We start from the raw sequence: 20,683 nt of genomic DNA on the forward strand, positions 1-20,683 counted from the left end.
CTGTCTGTCTGTCTCATGGGACTCCATTTATCCTTAGAGGTGATGGTTGACTAGGGTGTGTGAGGGTCCCATCTGCTCTTATTAAGTCACAGGTATTCCTGTCAATGCTGCCAGGTCAACCAATGAGGACATTTTCCTCACCAACGATACATGAGGAGTTGTAGTTGTCCACACTTTCCTGCCCTAGGAAAAATCTATTTGTAGCAGGTTATTCAGGAAATACTTGTTGTCGTTGTTGATTACTATTTTGGTTTATGACAATATTTCATTTTCACAAACAATGCTACAATTAATGTCTTTGTGTACTTGTACAAGAGTTTCGGTAAGTACATCCTAGAAGAATAAAGACTTTCTTGTAAGTAAAAGCACTTCAAATTTCTTAAATGCTGCCAAATTGCTGTGTTAATTAGCTGTACCACTCCATTTTTTCTACTTCCCTTTGCAACAGAAATTCTTCAACTAGTTGCCTATTACATTACATTCATCACATTGTTTCAAAAACCTACTCCAGTCTGATTTCCCTGCCTGCTTCCCCCAAACTCCATGAAAATTGCTACTGTTCAGGTCATCAATGATCTCCAATGATCATTCAATAAGATCATCAGTGATCTTCAGTGATCATTTATTAATCTCCATCTTTATATATCATCAACCCTTGATCATTCCATTTTCCATAGAAAAACTCTCTAGGTTGTCTTGGTAACTCATTGGCCACTTTTTAGTCTTTTTTTTATTGGTACCTCTTTATCTCTTCAATCTCTTAATGCCCCAGGGCTCGGTGTGTAGACTGCTTTTTTTTAAAATACTTTAAGTTCTAGGGTACATGTGTACAACATGCAGGCTTGTTACATATGTATATATGTGTCACGTTGGTGTGCTGCACCCATTAACTCATCATTTACATTCGGTATATCTCCTAATGCTATCCCTCCACCCTGCCCCCACTCCACGACAGGCCCCAGTGTGTGATGTTCTCCACCCTGTGTCCAAGTGTTCTCATTGTTCAGTTTCCACCTATGAGTGAGAACATGCGGTGTTTGGTTTTTGTCCTTGCGATAGTTTGCTCAGAATGATGGTTTCCAGATTCATCCATGTCCCTACAAAGGACATGAACTCATCCTTTTTTATGGCTGCATAGTATTCCACAGTGTATATGTGCCACATTTTCTTAATTCAGTCTATCATTGATGGACATTTGGGTTGGTTCCAAGTCTTTTGCTATTGTGAACAGTGCCACGATAAACAGACATGTGCATGTGTCTTTACAGCAGCATGATTTATAATCCTTTGGGTATATACCCAGTAATGGGATGGCTGGGTCAAATGGTATTTCTAGTTCTACATCCTTGAGGAATTGCCACACTGTCTTCCACAATGGTTGAACTAGTTTACAGTCCCACCAACAGTGTAAAAGTGTTCCTATTTCTCCACATCCTCTCCAGCACCTGTTGTTTCCTGACTTTTTAATGATGACCATTCTAACTGGTTGTGAGATGGTATCTCATTGTGGTTTTGATTTGCATTTCTCTGATGACCAGTGATGATGAGCATTTTTTGATGTGTCTGTTGGCTGCATAAATGTCTTCTTTTGAGAAGTGTCTGTTCATAACCTTCGCCCACTTTTTGATGGTTTTTTTTTCTTGTAAATTTGTTTAAGTTCTTTGTAGATTCTGGATATTAGTACCATGCTGTTTTGGTTACTGTAGCCTTGTAGTATAGTTTAAAGTCAGGTAGCATGATGCCTCCAGCTTTGTTCTTTTGGCTTAGGATTGTCTTGGCAATGTGGGCTCTTTTTTGGTTCCATAAGAACTTTAAAGTAGTTTTTTCCAATTCTGTGAAGAAAGTCATTGGTAGCTTGATGGGGATGGCATTGAATCTATGAATTACCTTGGGCAGTATGTCCATTTTCATGATATTGATTCTTCCTATCCATGAGCATGGAATGTTCTTCCATTTGTTTGTGTCCTCTGTTACTTCACTGAGCAGTGGTTTGTAGTGCTCCTTGAAGAGGTCCTTCACATCCCTTGCAAGTTGAATTCCTAGGTATTTTATTCTCTTTTAAGCAGTTGTGAATGGGAGTTCACTCATGATTTGGCTCTCTGTTTGTCTATTATTGGTGTATAAGAATGCTTGTGATTTTTGCACATTGAGTTTATATCCTGAGACTTTGCTGAAGTTGCTTATCAGTTTAAGGACATTTTGGGCTGAGACGATGGGGTTTTCTAAATATACAATCATGTCATCTGCAAAAGAGACAATTTGACTTCTTCTTTTCCTAATCGAATACCGTTTATTTCTTTCTCCTGCCTGATTGTCCTGGCCAGAACTTCCAACACTATGTTGAATAGGAGTGGTGAGAGAGGGCATCCCTGTCTTGTGCCAGTTTTCAAAGGGAATGCTTCCAGTTTTCGCCCATGCAGTATGATATTGGCTGTGGGTTTGTCATAAACAGCTCTTATTATTTTGAGATACATTCCATCAATATCTAGTTTACTGAGAGTTTTTAGCATGAAGGGCAGTTGAATTTTGTCAAAGGTCTTTTCTGCATCTATTGAGATAATCATGTGGTTTTTGTCTTTGGTTCTGTTTATATGCTGGATTATGTTTATTGATTTGCATATGTTGAACCAGACTTGCATCCCAGGGATGAAGCCCACTTGATCACGGTGGATAAGCTTTTTGATGTGCTGCTGGATTCGGTTTGCCAGTATTGTATTGAGGATTTTTGCATCGATGTTCATCAGGGATATTGGTCTAAAATTCTCTTTTTTTGTTGTGTCTCTGCCAGGCTTTGGTATCAGGATGATGCTGGTCTCGTAAAATGAGTTAGGGAGGATTCCCTCTTTTTCTATTGATTGGAATAGTTTCAGAAGGAATGGTACCAGCTCCTCCTTGTACCTCTGGTAGAATTCAGCTGTGAATCCATCTGGTCCTGAACTTTTTTTAGTTTGTAGGCTATTAATTATTGCCTCAATTTCAGAGCCTGTTATTGGTCTACTCAGGGACTCAACTTCTTCCTGGTTTAGTCTTGGGAGGGTGTATGTGTCCAGGAATTTATCAATTTCTTCTAGATTTTCTAGTTTATTTGCATAGAGGTGTTTATAGCATTCTCTTATGGTAGTTTGTATTTCTGTGGGATTGATGGTGATATCATCTTTATCTTTTTTTTATTGCACCTATTTGATTCTTCTCTCCATTCTTCTTTATTAGTCTTTCTAGTGGTCTATCAATTAATATTTTGAGATTCTATTAAGTGACAAGGAACCTCACATTTCACAAAACCTTTAGCTTTTTGATCCTTCCAAATATAGTTATGTTTAGGTTTTTTAGATTATAGGCTTGTTTGATTATGTATAGGTTTGTTATAATCTAACAAACCTAAACAATATAATAAATTTATGAAATAATCAATATATGCTCTAGGCTCTGAGATACAGAACAAACGTTAAAAGTAAAGAGCTTTCTAAAAAATAAAGAACAGCAAAGTAGTTAATTCACAAACTGCATAAATCGTTGCCTGTCAAATTAGTTGTTTAGATAATTCTCTCAATCTGATCATTACAAGCAGCAATCAGATTTGAATCAGATTTTGCTGAATCAAGATCTCTGATGCAAATGAAATATTAATACACTATATTTTTCTTACATTCTAATTTGTTTTATTTTTAGTTGTTAATATGTGCATGTGGTTCAAACTTCAAATTTGTATAATGTAAAAGTCATATTTCTAAGCTGTCTCCACACCACCCAGTTTCTCTGCCTATAGTTTCTTGTGTATCCTTCTCAAGATATTTTATGCTTCTACAGGCATATATTCCTCATTCCCAACACCAAAGTGTTTTTTACATAAATGACTACCTTATATTTGTATATTGTTTTACAAAGAGCATTAAGATCAATTATGCCAATTAAGTCTCAAAACTCCTTGAGGTAGTCATTTATTTTAATTTTAGAAATGAAAGCACTGAGAAAACATTTAAAACACTTTCCCAAAGGCAGAGATGACAATAAATCTACCTCTTGTTGTTCCAATTAACATTCCTCTCGCTGCACCCCAGCATCCTTATTTATTCATTTATCCACCTATTTATTTTCCAAATATATATTAAGCTCCTATTATATGCAAAAGATTATGTTACATATCTTGGATTGTTTACATTTTGGTAAGACACAATTTCTTTCCAAAAGCTTAAATTGTATAGTAGAAATTTAAAAACATATAGATAACAGAATAGGTAAGTAATATAAATAAGGGTGATTTTACTTCTGTAAAATTAATATGGAGATCCTAAAGTGGAAACAACTATTTTTCCTGGAGATATAAAAAAAGTTCATGAAGAAAATAACATTTGTGTCAAGCCTTGAACTACAAATATGAAAATAATTCAAACATATGTGTAAAACTAAAATACATTTATTTACAGAGTGTTATTAGCATAGCAGAGGCCTTCAGTTAAGTAAATATAACATTTTCCAGATAAAATGGGAAGCCCCCAAACTTCATTAATTTGTTCAATAGTCTTCCCTTATTAAAAATCAGAATTAGATATTTAGCTACAAATGGATTGCTTTATACAGAGCATACCATATTTTGGATATTCAATAAAAGAGTAAAGCACACTTATCTTCTCACAATGGCAGACAAAGAGAACAACTTTAAAAAGGTGGGAAATATGCAAACATAAGTCTCACAGCATCAAAGCACTAAGAAGGTAGAGAAAAATTACGTGAACAAATACTGCGAGAAACCCAGAGAGTTAAATCAGGAACCTGGAGCTGCTTTTTTCTTAGGGACAGTTGCCAATTCCAGGAGAGACAAGTGAGGAACTGAGAGGCTGAGTAAGGATGTAAACAGATTTCATGGTTAATGGACAAAATTGGGGTTCAGGATCTGTCAAGGGTTGAGGGTCCTAATAGCTCACAGGCCTTTTGTTAGAATCCCAAAGGGCACTACAATAGAAGGAAGGCAATACCATAAATGGACAGGCCTTTGTGGGAACTGATGTTCAGCTTTGAATACATCAGGTCCTGATTATGTATTTGGATTTGCAAAATATCTCTTTAGTGAATCCCCTCGCTCCTGTAAAGGAATTGGTTCTTCCTCTTAATATGTGTTGGCGTTGTGGAATCTGACATTTCAACTTTTATCTGATTAGCATCAATATACATTGAAGAGTTTTTGGTAATTTTCACATTACAGATTACAAAACTAAGTTTGCCTTTCTTACTATATTTCTGAAACAGTGACATATATGAACATATACTCAATTGCCCATGTACACATGCATAGATTTAAATGTGTGCAGATACCTAGCAAGACAGACTGAAGGAGAGATAGAGAAGGAGAAAGAATGAGAGAGAGAGAGAGAGAAAGAGAGAGATACAAGGGTAAATAATTTTGCAGCCAACTACCCCAACTGATAATGAATGACTAGGATATTTATCACTGTTTGCTCTTGAAAGCAGAAATTTTACCTTACTCATCTTTCTAGTCTCTCTAACACACCACAGTATCTATCAACTCCATGTGGTAGGGTATTCATAATTTTTTATTGAACTGTATTAACATATTTCCTCTAGAGTTACAGTGAGAAATAATCTGGAGACAATTTTTAAAGCTCCTTTTTATTTCACAGATTCAGTTATCTCAGGTGAAATCATGCCTTTCATTTACTAAGCATTTTAAGTATTCTTTGCTTTCTCAACATGGTAACAGAACAGGGAAATACAATGTGAATATTCTCTTTGTCTTCTAAGGCCAATAACTTCTATTAGAATTTGAACAAGCAAATCTGTTTTATTTTTATTAGTATTCGGCATTAATTTATATTTATAATTTATAAAACATTTTCCTAGTCATGACAGAGTTTGATAGAAATGAAACACTGAGGTATTATCATTATACCCATGTGAGTAGTAATGGAGTATGCTCAGTTTAAGTATATAATTAGTGCGTGGTTAGGAGCTAGGACTCGAGCTCATGTTTTCCAACTCTACAATCAATGCATAATGAAGTCTTGATAGAAAAATCAACTTTGGAGATATATATGAATTTAAATTATTCCTATTTCCCTGAATAAGTTGAAATGACCCTACATATTTCAAAGTTTTTAATTACAACATTTTGGCAATGTCTTTATTTTGCCAAAATGCACCATCTTCGATTCTTTAGCAACTGTTTATGATTGATCATGGTTTATTTTAAATACATAGATTATTAATTCATAATCAAAGTGAACTGCCATACTAGTTTTGAAAAAAATGACAAGAGATAAGTCTATCATAAAAGAAAAAATTTTTTAAAGGCACTCTTTTGACTGGTTATTAATAAGATCTTGAAAATAAAATTATTTCAATTCTAGGAAGCTGACACAATAATATGTCAGGTAGAGAAACTATTTTGACTATAGCATTAGTTCTACTCATAATCTCTTATGTTGGCATATGGAAAATCACATTAAAATACCTTTTTTTTCCCTCTTCTCCAATTGATAACCACAGTACAAAGATTTCTTCCACTATTATTCTAAAATATAAGTCTGGCTTGTAGCCAACAAGAACTAACCTGAGACAGAGTGGGAAGTTATTAATGTCAAACAAAGGGAGCTTTAACCCTGAGTCTCAGAATGTGTTCCTATAAAGCAGAGAATTGCACTTGCTGTGAAAGTGCCATGCTGGATTTTTTTTTAATTGAACAGCAATATATCCTGCATTTTAGAGAATAAAAAAATAAATGTAGAGATTGTTGCATAAATTAAAGAAGAATATATCCATTTGTATTCCAATATATCCCTCAAAATGTTTCATTACTGATATCTAGCTTAATTTATTGTGGCCAAAGATATACTCTATATAATTTCAGCCCTGTGAAATTTGTTGAGAATATATTTTGATGTTCTGTTATAATATACAAACGAAGTTAGAAATATTTTGTCTTTCACTTGTATTAAAACATTTAGCATTGTGAAATGACTCCATCTCCCTTTATTTATCCTGCTTATCTTTTTCCTCTCCTACTTGTCTTTTCCTCCCCTCTTCTTCTCCTTCCACATACTACACATACATTGCTCTAGATAAAGCAAAAGAACTTGACTTTTTACTTATAAAAAATGTAATCCAATTGCTATGAAGGATAATGTAATGATTTACAAAAACCAAGTCAATCTCACTTAAAAAGCAAGTTATATTTCATATGACTCCATATGTTGGGTAAATTCAGGTAGTGGGAACTTACTGGTATCACCGGTTTGCTGTGGCACACTGCTCCTTCTTTGTGGCGGACGATATGCCTACTAATCACGTATTTTTATTTACCATTATCACAGGGGATATCACCAGGGAAACTGTTTTGTATGACCTGTCCTAACACAACAATGTTTCTGTTTATTTGGTCTGGGTTTATCCTTCACACAGCAGCTTTAATATCATCCTGAACATCATTCAGGACAAAAGGATTCTTTCCTAGCACAGAAATGCAGGCATGTGGTATTGTGGTTTCAAACCAGATGATGGATTGGCTATTGTTCTAGATGCCATTATCCACGATCAGAACTTGCTAAGGTCATCTTTCTGGACAGCTATTCATTAAAAGCTCTTTTCTTACAAACAATAGAAAACACATGTTTATTGAGCCCTAATCCTGTGCCAGGCATTGTAAAACTGTATTTAATAGAGGTATTTAGTCCCCAATTTATTTTGATAGTTCTGTTTACACTTTTAACAAAAGAGCTAAATTGCATGACACAGACGGTCATTGCTGAAGAGAAGTTGAAACATTCCTGTCATTTGTATGTTTGTAAACACTTGCAATATACTTCCTAGAGCTTCTCTAATCATCAGTATGACTTCAGAGGCAAGTATTATAATTGAGAGCTTCTAGTAGAGGGTGTGAGTTTAGAGATGTTAAGTGATTTGTCCAAGGTCCCTTTAGTGGTGGTAGAGTAGGGTGCTGGGGCATAGTGGAAAGGGTATGGCATCAGAGAGACCTGGATACAAGTTCTACCATCTCCTTCATTTCCTGTGCTACCTTGGAAAGGTTTTTGAAAATTATCTGAGCCTGTTTCTCATGTGCCTTGGCCTTGACACAGGGTTTGATGGGTTTAAATTAACTAATGAGTGTGGAAGTGTCTGTAACCTGAAAAGTGTTGTCAGAGTGTTAGTCACTATTATTCAACTTTTAGGTAGGTGATGCTGTCATCGCATTTGAAATGTGTCATAGACCACATTTCAAGTCAGACAGAACTAACAAACATGCGCTGCATGAATCTGAGTGTGTTACTTGAACTCTCTGGGTATGTGTCTCCTCAGTTGTAAAATATGTATTATAATGCAACCTTGTGTATTCTGAATATAGGCCAAAGTGACAGAAGTGAAGTGTGGAGCATGGCTCACCAGAGGCACTTGGTGAATGTCAAGGCTCCTCTTTCTGGCTTCAGCCCAGTGTCTGTGCTAGGAAGGTACTATTTCCTTAGGCAGGCACAGGCTGATTTAGTCTAGCACGAGAAAGCTGTAATGAACTATGCAGGTCGTTCCATGGATGAGGAACCTGACCCAGAGTGGGGAACTGACTTTCTCAGGTGACAGAGCAAACGGCAGAGTTGGGAGTCGAACTCAATTTTGTTCTCAAAGCCGGTACTTTTTGCACAATATTACAGTACTCTCAATAATAGCATGATTTTTTACCTGTCCTTGCCCTGTAGAAGTGATTTGTATTAAAAGAACCTTAGTATAAGTTGATAGCATTGCTGGAGCAATTGAATCAAACCTGAATTGTCTTACATCACAAATAGCCAGGCATAGGAGTGTTTAGGTACAGAAAGTTTTCTTTGTGTATCTTGGACTACTCTCAGTAAGAGAACCATAGGAATTATTTGTTCTCTTTGCCTGGTATTCCAGCTTGTGCTCCCTTGGAAACAAATTATACACTTTTACTATCTACATGTTACTTGATTTTAAATTCCCTGTAGCTATTACTTCAGAGGATTACAGGTGTTGACTGCAAAAGATAGTAGAAAGAGCCTAGCACTGAGGCAGCCAAGAGATCCAATGATTCTAGTTCCAGATTTGGCATTACCTAGCTGTTGTACAGTGTTGAAAGCATAACTACTACTCCAATGACAGTTTGAAATATCTTGAAGTGAGTTTGAATTATTTCTAATTGTATTAGTTTCCTTTCGGTGCTGTAAAATATTACCACAAACTTAGTGGCTTAATAGAACACAAATGTAATCTCTTACAGTTCTGGAGGTAGGTCAGAAGTCCAAAATGGGTCTTATGGGGCTGCAAATCAAGGTGTCTGAATACCCTAGTGAAAAATTCATTTCCTCGCTGTTTTCAGCTATTAGAGGCCCCTTTCAACTCGTTAGCTCATGGCTCCTTCCTGATATCACTCCCACCTGTTTCTCCCATCATCACAGCTCCTACTCCTCCCTGACTCTTCCTATGTCCTTCATATAAATACCATTGTGATTACATTGGGCCCAACAGGATAACCTAGGAGAATAACCTTATCTGAAGGTCTTCGACTGGGTCATAGATGCAAAGTTTCTTTTGCCATTCAAGAAAACATTCAGAAGTTTTAGAGATTAGAATGTGAACAAATCTGGTGGCCATTATTCAGCCTACCACAGTAATCAAAGTGGCCAATGATAGAGGACTGTGGAATGGAGTCAGAAACAATGAACTTATTTTCAGTAGCTTTGTTTATTTCTTCAATATGTGAACAGATAGCAGGAAATATACTCTATGAGATTCAGTCATATAGACTTGGATTTAAATCCCAGCTATACCACTTACTAGCTGGTAGACCTTAGGCAAATAACATAACCTCTCTGAGTCTCTGTTCCTCATTTGTAAAATGGGAATTATAATATGGGTTTTATATATGTGTGTGTGTTATTGTGTGTGAGGGTTAAAGGAGATAACATATGTGAAGCTATTGTTACAAAAGCCAGTACAGATCAAGGTCTCAGTAAATGAGGCTATTAATACTACTAAAGCTTGGGCCTTTCTTCTAATTCAGTGTGTAACGTCTAGCACTTCCCCTTCACCTTTTATTTTAAAAATAGAGTCTTGAGTGTGTAGAGATAAGTTCATTGTACTTCTCAGTATTAGTCTGTCCAAGGTTTCAGTTTTGTTTAATGATAATTTAATTTTAATATTCTTATTTCTTCCCTTCCAGTTCTCATTCCTATTTCTTCCACTGGCTTCTCAATAAATCCTTTCTAGTGTATTTCCCTATGTATCTTTAGATATATGCATATTGTTTTAAAATATACAGCATTATTTTATACGTGTATGTCTTTTTAATTAAACAGGTTTTATAATATATTTAAGGCTTCTTGTTTTTCCCACTTATTATTGTATTGCTCAAGATGTGTCCATCCAGCATGTTACTTTTCCACTCTGTAGTGAGGGGCTTCTAGAGTGTTCCAACACACCCTGCCACAGATGCATATGCATTTGCATGTCTTCATAGAGAAATTGGAAAGGGTTGCTCTGGGATATACATCCTGTACTTGGAATGTATATGGGGTTATGACTTAAGTATTGTCAAATTGTTCTCTAGAAAGACTCTATTGCCTCTTCTTCTACCAGAAGAACACATATTCAGCATCTTTTTATTGACATTTAGTGTTCTCTGACTCTCCTTTTACATGCAGTGGTACCAAGTTGTGTCATATTTTTTTTTTTTATTATTTACCACTAGTAGAGTTGAGGTTTATGTGTTTACTACTTTTCAGGTTTTTCCATTCTATGGATACAAATTTTATATATATATATATAAATATAACATATATATAATATGTTATATTATATATATGTTATATATGCACACACATTTATATATATACAAATTATATATATAATTTATATGAATGTAAACCCTTTGCTTATTATTGGTTTAACCTGATTTTTATGTTTATTGCTTGTTAATTTGTTGGTGTCCCCTGAATGATCTAGATATTATTTCTTGTTGGGTGAAGGCATTTAAAATTTCCTGTCCAACTCTCTCATCTTTTTGTGAACGTTATCAAGTATGTGTGTGTGTGTGTATAATGTTAGATTTTGTAGATATATCCAGATATAGACATTGTGTCAATTTAGGTGCTGTAACTAGCTTTGTCAAATCACCTGTATTTTACAGATTGGATGGGAGGTCTCTTGACGAAAATAAATACAACAAATTTTCTTCTATCATGTGTGCTTTTAAGAGTCTTATTAGAAATATCTCTTCTACCTCAAGATAACAAAGATGCTCTCCTATATGGTCTTATTTTGTCTTTCTGAAAAGTAACCAGTTGCAGAAAAGTCTTATTCCAGCTAAATCAGTAAATATAGAAGTTGCATTACTTTGTTCCTATAGCAGCTCAACTCTAAGGAATATGATTGTTGTTTTGCTTGAATTTTACTCCTAGTGATTCAACTTAAGATTCGAAAAAAAAACCAAAACACAAAACAAAACAAAACAAAAACAAACTTAGGTCAACAATCAGTCAGCATCTAGTTTCTGCCAAGTATAGACTGAGCTTCCAAATACATATTGGAGTTGGAAAGAGCTGATGGGAGAAATGAAACAAAGGTCATGCTGAGTTCAGCTCAGGATTTGGGGCATGCTTTACTAAACCTTGCTGTCACAGGCTGCACACAGAATCACTGAGGCAAAATGACTACTAAAACTGTAAAAATGTATCGTGGGGAAAACTCAGCCATTCTGAAAACGTTTTAATGGTGACAAGAACACGTGTCAACCCTGGATCAAGAGGTAAATGATAACATTTGGCAGCATATTTTAGATACACTGATTGCTTATGACAAAAGACCCAGAAAGTTATTTGTGGACTTTAAAAACTTTGACTCTGTTCCTTCTTAGCTACCCAGAATCTTTCTAAAGGTAGATACAATGTCTTTCTTGTTTGACTCCCTAACATGTAGCACAATGCCCAGCACAGAGTAAATAATGTTTAGTTAATATTTGTTAAATAATGCAATAACAGCAGTATACTGGTACAGGGAGTAGCTTCATGATCTGATTATGCTGTGAGACCCCTCAGTCTTGAAGGTTGTGCAGACATAAGTTCACTGGAAAAAATCCAAAGCCTTCCAATGAACAGTCAGTTACCTCTAGGCTTAAAAACCATAGAAGAGGGAACAAAATGGCAGAATAGAAACCTACACTGTTCTCCTTCCCCACCACAAAAATGCCACTGTGAAAATATGCTTCACACATTATTTCAAGGATCCTCCAAAAATCCTTCAAGGATTTTTGTCTTCCAAGACAAACAAAAGCTGAGAGATTTCATTAAAACCACACCTGTATTACAAGAAATGCTAAAGGCAGTTCTTCAATCTGAAAGAAAAGGATGTTAATGAGCAATAAGAAATCATCTGCAAGAACAAAATTCACTGGTAATAGTAAGCAGATGGAAAAAACAGAGTATTTGTAGCACTAATTGTGATGTTTAAACTACTCTTATTTTAAGTTGAAAGATGAAATGATCAACGAATCAAAAACAATAACTACAGCAACTTTTAAAGACACAGACAGTACAATAAGACATAAAGAGAAACAACAAAAAGTTTAAAAGCAGGGGGATGAAGCTAAAGCACAGAGTTTTTATTAGTTTTCATTTTGCATGTCTATGAATTCAGTGTTAAATTGTCATCAATTTCAAATAATGGGTTATAAGATAGACTTTTCAAGCCTTAGAGTAACCTCAAATGGAAAAACACACAATGGAGACACAAAAAATAAAAAGCAAGAAATTAAATCATACCACCAGAGAAAATTACCTGCATAATAGAAGAAGGCAGGAAGGAAGGAAAAAGAAAAGACCACAAAACAACCATAACACAAACAAAATGGTAGGGGTATGTTCTTATTTATCATTAATACTATTGAATGTAAATGAATTACACTCCACAGTCAAAAGGCATAGAGTGGATGAATGGATGAAAAAACAAGACCCAATAATCTGTTGCCTACAAGAAACAAACTTCATCTATACACATACATGTAGAGTGAAAATAATGGAATGGAAAAATATATTCCAAGCTAATGGAAACTGAAAAAGAGCAGGGGTAGTTAAACATATCAGACAGAATAGACTTCAAGACAAAAACCGTAAGAAGAGACCAAAAAAGGTCATTATATAGAGATAAGTAATTATGGCAACAAGATTTGACTGTAAACATATATGCATGCAACACTGGAGAACTCAGAAATATAAAGCACATATTATTAGAGCTAAAGAGAGAGATAGAGCTAAATACAATATTAGTTAGAGATTTCAATAACCCACTTTCAGCATTGGACAGATCTTTCAGACAGAATCTCAACAAAGAACCACTGAGTTTAATGTGCACTACAAAACAAATGGACATAATAGATACTTATAAGGCACTTCATCCAAAGGAAGCAGAATACACATTGTTTTCCTCAGCACTTAGATCATTCTGAAGGATAGACCACATGTTAGGTGACAAGTCTTAAAACATTCAAAAATTTGAAATAATATCAAGAATCTTATCTGATCAAAATGAAACAAAACTAGAATTCAACACCAATATAAATTTTTTAAAATCTGTAAACACATAAAAATTAAACAATATGCTCCTGAATGATGTGTCAGTCACTGCAGAAATTACAAAGAAAATTGAATAATTTCTTGAAATAAATTATAGTGGAAACACAACATACCACAACCCCCATGATACAACGAAAGCAGTACTAAGAGGGAAATTTATAGCTATAAATGCCTACACCAAACAAGAAGAACTTCAAATAAATAATCTAATTATGAAGCATCTTAACAAGTATAAAATCAAACCAAACCCAAATTTGATAGAATAAAAGAAGTAATAAAGATCAGAGAAGAAACACATCTATTTGAAATGAAGAAAACAATACAAAGATAAAATAAACAAAAAATTGGCTTTTTGAAAAGATAACAAAAATTGACAAAACTTTAGTCAGATTTTGGAAAAAAAAGAAGAGCCAAATAAATAAAATCAGAGATGAGAAAGAAGACATTACAACTGATACCTCAGAAACTCAAAAGATCATAAGCAGCTACTATGAACATATATATGCCAATAAATTGGAAAATCTATAGGAAATGAATAAACTCCTGGACACATACAACCTACCAAGATTGAACCATGAAGAAATCCAATACCTGAACAGACCAATAACAACATCAAAGCTGTAATAAAAAGTCTCCCAGGTAAGGAAAGTCTGGGACCTGATGGCTACACTGCTAAATTCTACCAAACATTTAGATGAAGTAATACAATTCTACTCAAACTGTTCCAAAATAGGGAGGAGGAGAGAGTACTTCTAAATTCATTCTATGAGGCCAGTGTTACTATGACACCAAAACCAAAGACACACGAAAAAAAGAAAACTGTAGGCCAATATCCGTGATGAATATTGATGCTAAAATCCTCAACAATATACTAGTAAACCAAATTCAACAATATATTTAAAAGATCATTCATCATGACCAAGTGGAATTCATCCCAGAGATGCAATGATGGTTCAACTTACACAAATCAATTAAATTCATACATCATCTAAGCAGAATGAAGGACAAATCCCATATGATCATTTCAATTGATGTTGAAAAAGCATTTGATAAAATTCAACATCCCTTCATGATAAAAACCCTAAAATGACTAAGCATAGGAGTAACATACACCAACATAATAAAAGCCATATATAACAGACCTACAGCTAGTATTATACTGAATGGGGGAAAAGTGAGAGCCCTTCCTCTAAGAACTGGAACACCACAAGGATGCACACTTTTACCACTGTTATTCAACATGGTACTGGAAGTCCTAGCTAGAGCAATTAGGAAAGAGGAAGAAGTAAAGAGCATCCAAATAGGAAAGGAAGAAGTCAGATTATCCCTATTTGCAGATGACATGATCTTATATTTGGAAAATCCTAAATATTCCACCAATGAAACTATTAAAACTGCTAAACGAATTCAGTAAAGTTGCAGGATACAAAATCAACATATGAAAATTAGTAGCATTTCTATGTGACAACAGTGAACAATCTGAAAAAGAAATTTTAAAAAATCCCCTGTACGATAGCTGCACATAAAATTAAATATGTATGAATTAACCAAATAAGTGAAAGATCTCTATAATCAAAACTTTACAACACCAGTGGAATAACCTGAAGAGGTCACATACAAAAAGGAAAGCTATTCCATATTCATAGGCTGCAAGAATCAGTATTGTTAAAATGCCTATAATGCCCAAAGCAATCTACAGATTCAATGCATTTCTATCAAAATACCTATGACATTCCTCACAGATAGACAAAAAAAAAAAATTCTAAAATTCATATGGAACCACAAAAGATCCAGAATAGTCAAAGCTACCCTGAGCAAAAACAACAAAACTGGAGGAATCACATTACCTGACTTCAAATTATGCTACAGAGCTATAATATCCAAAATAGTATGGTATTTCTATAGAAACAGACACACAGACCAAGGGAACAAAAGAGAGAACCCAGAAACAAATCCACACGTCTACAGTGAACTCATTTTCAACAAAGATGCCAAGAACATACACTGGGGAAGAGACAGTGTCTTCAATAACTGGAGCTGGGAAAACTGGATATCCATATGCACAAGAATGAAACTAGACTCTTAGCTCTCATGACATACAAAAATTAAGTAAAAATGGTTTAAAGGCTTAAATCTAAGAGAAAACTTTGGGGAATATCTCCAGGACATAGGTCTGGGCAAAAATTTCTCGAGTATTATCCCTGAAGCACAGGCAACCAAAGCAAAAATGGACAAATGGAATCGCACCAAGTTAAAAAGGTTCTGTACAGCACAGTGAACAATCAACAAGGTGAAGAGACAACCCACAGAATTGGGGAAAATATTTGCAAAGTACCTATCTGACACGGGATTAATAACCAGAATATATGAGGAGCTCAGGCAACTCTATAGGAAAAAGTCTAATAATCCAATTAAAAGTGGGCAACATTTGAATAGATGATTTCACATTACAATAGGTGCTGAGACTTCCTAAGGACAAGATGTTTGTCATCCCTATTTTTCTCTCTGCTTTTCTGTGTTTACGAAAACAATTGACCAGATGATTGTTAGCCATGATATTACAATGAAAAGCCTACAAATAAAAATATATGTGTATGTGTTAGTCCATTTTGCCATGTTATAAAGGAATATCTGAGACTGGGTAATTGTTTTCTTTTTTCTTTTTTCAAATACACTGTATTTTTAGAACAGTATTAGGTTAAAAGCAATACTGAGCAGAAGGTACAGAGATTTCCAGTATACCCACTGCTCCCATGCAAGTATGGCCTTCCCAATTATTGACATCCTGCTCTAGAGTGGTAGTTGTGTGACAATTTATGGACCTCCATTGACATGTCATTATCACACAAACTTCATAGTTTACATGGGGCCACTCTTGGTGTTGTGCATTCTATGGGGGCAAATGCGTAATGTCAGGTAATCACCATTATAGCTTCATCCAGAATAGTTTCACTGCCCGAATAAACCTCTGTACTCTGTCTATGCACATTGTCCTCCCTTCAACTCCTGGAAATCATTATCCTTTTAGAGTCTCCATGGTTTTGCCCTTTCCACAATGTCATATAGTTGGAATCACATATACCGAGCCTTGTCAAGTTGGCATCTTTTCCTTAGTAATATGCAAGTTCTGGTGGATTCAGATTTCCTTACCTCTTTCTTCTACCATCTTTGGTTTATCCTCCCTGAATTTCTTCCTATAAATTTTCATCTTCTAAACTTTTTTCTCCAGGTAAGAACTTTCCCCTCTGGAAGCACAGTGTGCTGTTTCTTGGAAATCCAGTCTTGTCCTGCAAAAGAGAAGTATGTAAACATAGCTGTTTATTAATTCCCTCTCTTTTTCTCTCTTTGGCTTCCTCCTGCCTCCCTCTCTCTGTCTCTGTCTCCCTCTAAACCTCTGTGTTTCTCAGTCTTTCAGTTCTGTAAGAATCAATTCAACTCTCTTAAAATCCCTCTGCTGCCCTCATGTGGACATCTGCTGAGAAGCTGGCATGCTCCTCAAATCTGATGACCAAATGGTTAATAAGGAATGGGTGGAATTATCACCTGGCTCCCATCAATGGGCGCCTTGTGAGTTGCCTCCGTCTCAGGCTGCAGCCAGGACTTTGACCCACAGTCATCGCTTTACCAGTTCTTTGGTAAATTTGATAGACTCAGCTCGTTTCCTGGTGCTGTTTGTATAGGAGTAGTTTTTCCTTCTTTTCTTGTCTTAGTACTAAGGTTTGGTGTCGAGGGAGAAAGGAAAAGCAATTTCCTCATTGAGCGTTGAGGGCTGTCTTTGGAATGAGAAAGGAAGCCACCTGTTGGATTGTTTCTTGGTGGGATAAGGATGGTCCTTCTCTGGTGTCCAGACCTTCATCCTGGGCACCAGAGAGTTTCTGTGGGCTCCGGCTGCTGCCTCTTATTTTTCTCCAGGGCTGGGCATAAACTATTTTTAAAGTTATAACAGTAACACATGTTTATTTATACATACTTAAGGAAAAGCAGATGGTGAAAGAAAGACAATAAAAGTCACCTGTGAATCTCAACAGACTGTCATACTGTGGTGATGCTGAGGCATAAGAATCGGGAAGTGAAAAGTTGCAGTCAGCTGAGATCTGGCCGCTGCCCTCCAGCCTGGGTGATAGAGAGAGACTCTGTTTCAAAAAAAGAAAAAAAAAAGTTTGCATTCTGTCATCCTCTATATGTATATACATCTCAGAAACATCGTATCCCACTATAGATTAGAAGTGGTTTTATACCACTCTTCTCACAAAAAGCATATTGCAAGCATTTTTCTATGCAACGATACATAGTTAGCATCATCTTTTTAACACTATCTAGCCTTTTTCATGCTCACATTAGTGCTTTTGCACTTGAGTTGCTATTTGTGAGGACAGGAAGATTTAGGAGGTCTTCCCCGGTTAGTTTTTTGTCTTTCAAGCTTCGGCTCAAACACCACCACCTCAACCTGGCTTCTCTCAGTCTGAGAAGACTTGTCTTGTGCTTGTCATTTCCTTCATGCCATGAGTCACTCATTCCCTGAAATGATCTTGTTCATTTATTTGTTTGCTTGTTTTGGCTCTCTCCTAAGTAGAATGTAAGCTCCCCGGGAGCTTCTCTATCTTTACCACTCCGTCCCCAGGAATTAGAATCTTATTTCATGCAGAGAATTTATTCAGTTGATATTTGGACTACACACTGAGTCTACTCAATGGCTGGACCAATGTACCAAATGAATTCAAACAATTTTTTACTGTAGAGCTCTTGATTGTACCCAGTTGTTTAATTTTTCTTATTTATTTATTTATTTATTTATTTATTTATTTTGGTCGAGGTCTTTCTGTGTCATCCAGGCTGGAGTAATGGTGGCATCATCATGGCTCCCTGCAGCCTTGAACTCCTGGATTCAAATGGTCTTCCCACCTCAGCCTCCTGAGTAACTGGTACTACAGCTGCATGCAACCATACCAGGCGACCCCCCTACCTTGGACTCCCAAAGTGCTGGAATTACAGGCATGAGCCACCATCTCTAGCCCTCTTTCCAGTACTTTTATAAACATTACAAAAGTGTCTTTGCACACTAGAACAGTTCTTTTCTGCCTCTCAAAATTTGACTTTGAAACATTTTAAACATACAGAAAAGTAGAAAGAATGGAGCAATAAATACCCATATAATGTTCATCAAGATTAAAAACGTGTTAATATTTTGGCATAACTGTCTCTTTGCACACATTTTTGATGAGCCATTTAAAAGTAATTTGCGAACTTCATGATACTTCACCGTTAAATGCTTTAGCATGTATCTCCTAAGAATAAGAACATTTGTCTAAATAAATACAGTGCTATTAGCATACCTAGGAAAGTTAATAGTTAACAATTACTCTTTAATATAATTTAATAACCTGCCCATACTTAAATTTTCCATTTGTCTCTAAAAATACTTTAGAGGTATTTTACTCACTTATAGTTTTGAGTCAGGAGCAAACCAAGGTTTATGGCTTATATTTGTATATGTTTAGAATCAATCTAGAATAACTAGGTTTTCTTTTTAGTATTATTCATTTTAAAATCTCAATTACTTTTTGAAAAATCCAGATCAGTTTTCTCACGTTCCTCATGATTTACCTTCTTATATCCTCATGGTGTAGTTTGGCTTATTTTTCTTTCCCGTCTGTTTCCTAATCACTGAAGCTAGGTACTTGCTCAGAGCATGTGGTGTTGATCACTGATAGGCATGATTCTTTTCGATATTCACATTGTCCCGAATTTGTCTGCAGGAAGTGTCTGCAAGCTAGCTTCTGTGCCTTTTTCATGTGATCCTGTTCATCTTTGAGTGTTCCTTTCCTTTCTGGCACAGAAATATGTCATAGCCATACCTTGTGTTTTCTCCCTATTCTTGGAACCTGAGATTTCTCCAAGGAGCATTGTTTTGTTTCACGTTTCTTAAAATGAGTAAAAGTTATTTGCAAACAAAAATCTGGATACTGGCTCTACTTGTAACTATTGGGGTGCTATTGCTTCAACAATCTTTTAGTGGCCTCTCTCTCTATATATATATATATGCATATATATAATTTTATTTTTCAGTTCAAATTTATAAGATTTTTTGTAACCTATTTTATTGTATGTTTGTATTTTAAACACTCAGAAAACAAAATACACTGATGAAAATGTTAGATTTATTTTGCAGCAAGGGAATATGGCACACCCTAGAGAACCACAGAGCATCTCAAAAGTGGGGATTTAAGAAAAGTGCAGGATTTGGGGCTAAACACAGGATGATCTCGGCAGAGGTGGTGAGAATTTATAAACTAGGTGGGTTGCTCTTCTGGAATCTATGTGGCTGAATGAGCTGGTTTTAAGAGTTCAAGCTTAGATCATTGTCCTGCATGTTATGATTTGGTGCAGTTTATTTGTGAAGCACAGTACAGTTTTGCAAGGTGTGGTTTTTACTTCAACTATTAATTTCCCCATCTTGACCAGCTGCTGACAAAATTATTCATATATTTATTTTTAAAACAGCTTTATTGAAGTGTAATTGATGTATAAAAAACTGCACATTTTTATTGTATACAATTTGATGGATTTCAACATATATATTCACCCACCAATCACCACAATCAAAGTAATAGAAGTGGTATTGCCCGATCACATGGTAGTTATATTTTTAATTTTTTGAGGAATCTCCATACTGTTTTCTAGCAGTCACACCATTTTACATTCTCATCAACAATGTACAAGGATTCTAACTTCTCCACGTTCTTATCACATTTATTATCTTTTAAAATTATAGCCATCCTAACAGGAGTGAGGTGTTATGTCACTGTGGTTTTGATTCGCATTTCTCTGATTATTGGTGATGTTGAGCACTGTTCAGTATATTTTCAAATATATTAAAAATTCACAGTAATGAAGATAATAGAATACTGGTGTAAGGACAAAGGTATAGACCAATGGAACAGAACAGAGAGCACAGAAATAAATTTGGGCATAGACAGTCATCTCATCTTCTAAAAGGATGTCAAGAATACATACAGAAAAAGGACAGCCTGTCTCTTCAACAAATGGTGTTGGGAAAGTTGGATATAGACAACTGGGATTACATCAGACTAAAACTG

The sequence above is a fragment of the Macaca mulatta genome, chromosome 1 (genome assembly GCF_049350105.2).
Source record: "Macaca mulatta isolate MMU2019108-1 chromosome 1, T2T-MMU8v2.0, whole genome shotgun sequence".
In the NCBI taxonomy this organism is placed as follows: domain Eukaryota; kingdom Metazoa; phylum Chordata; class Mammalia; order Primates; family Cercopithecidae; genus Macaca; species Macaca mulatta.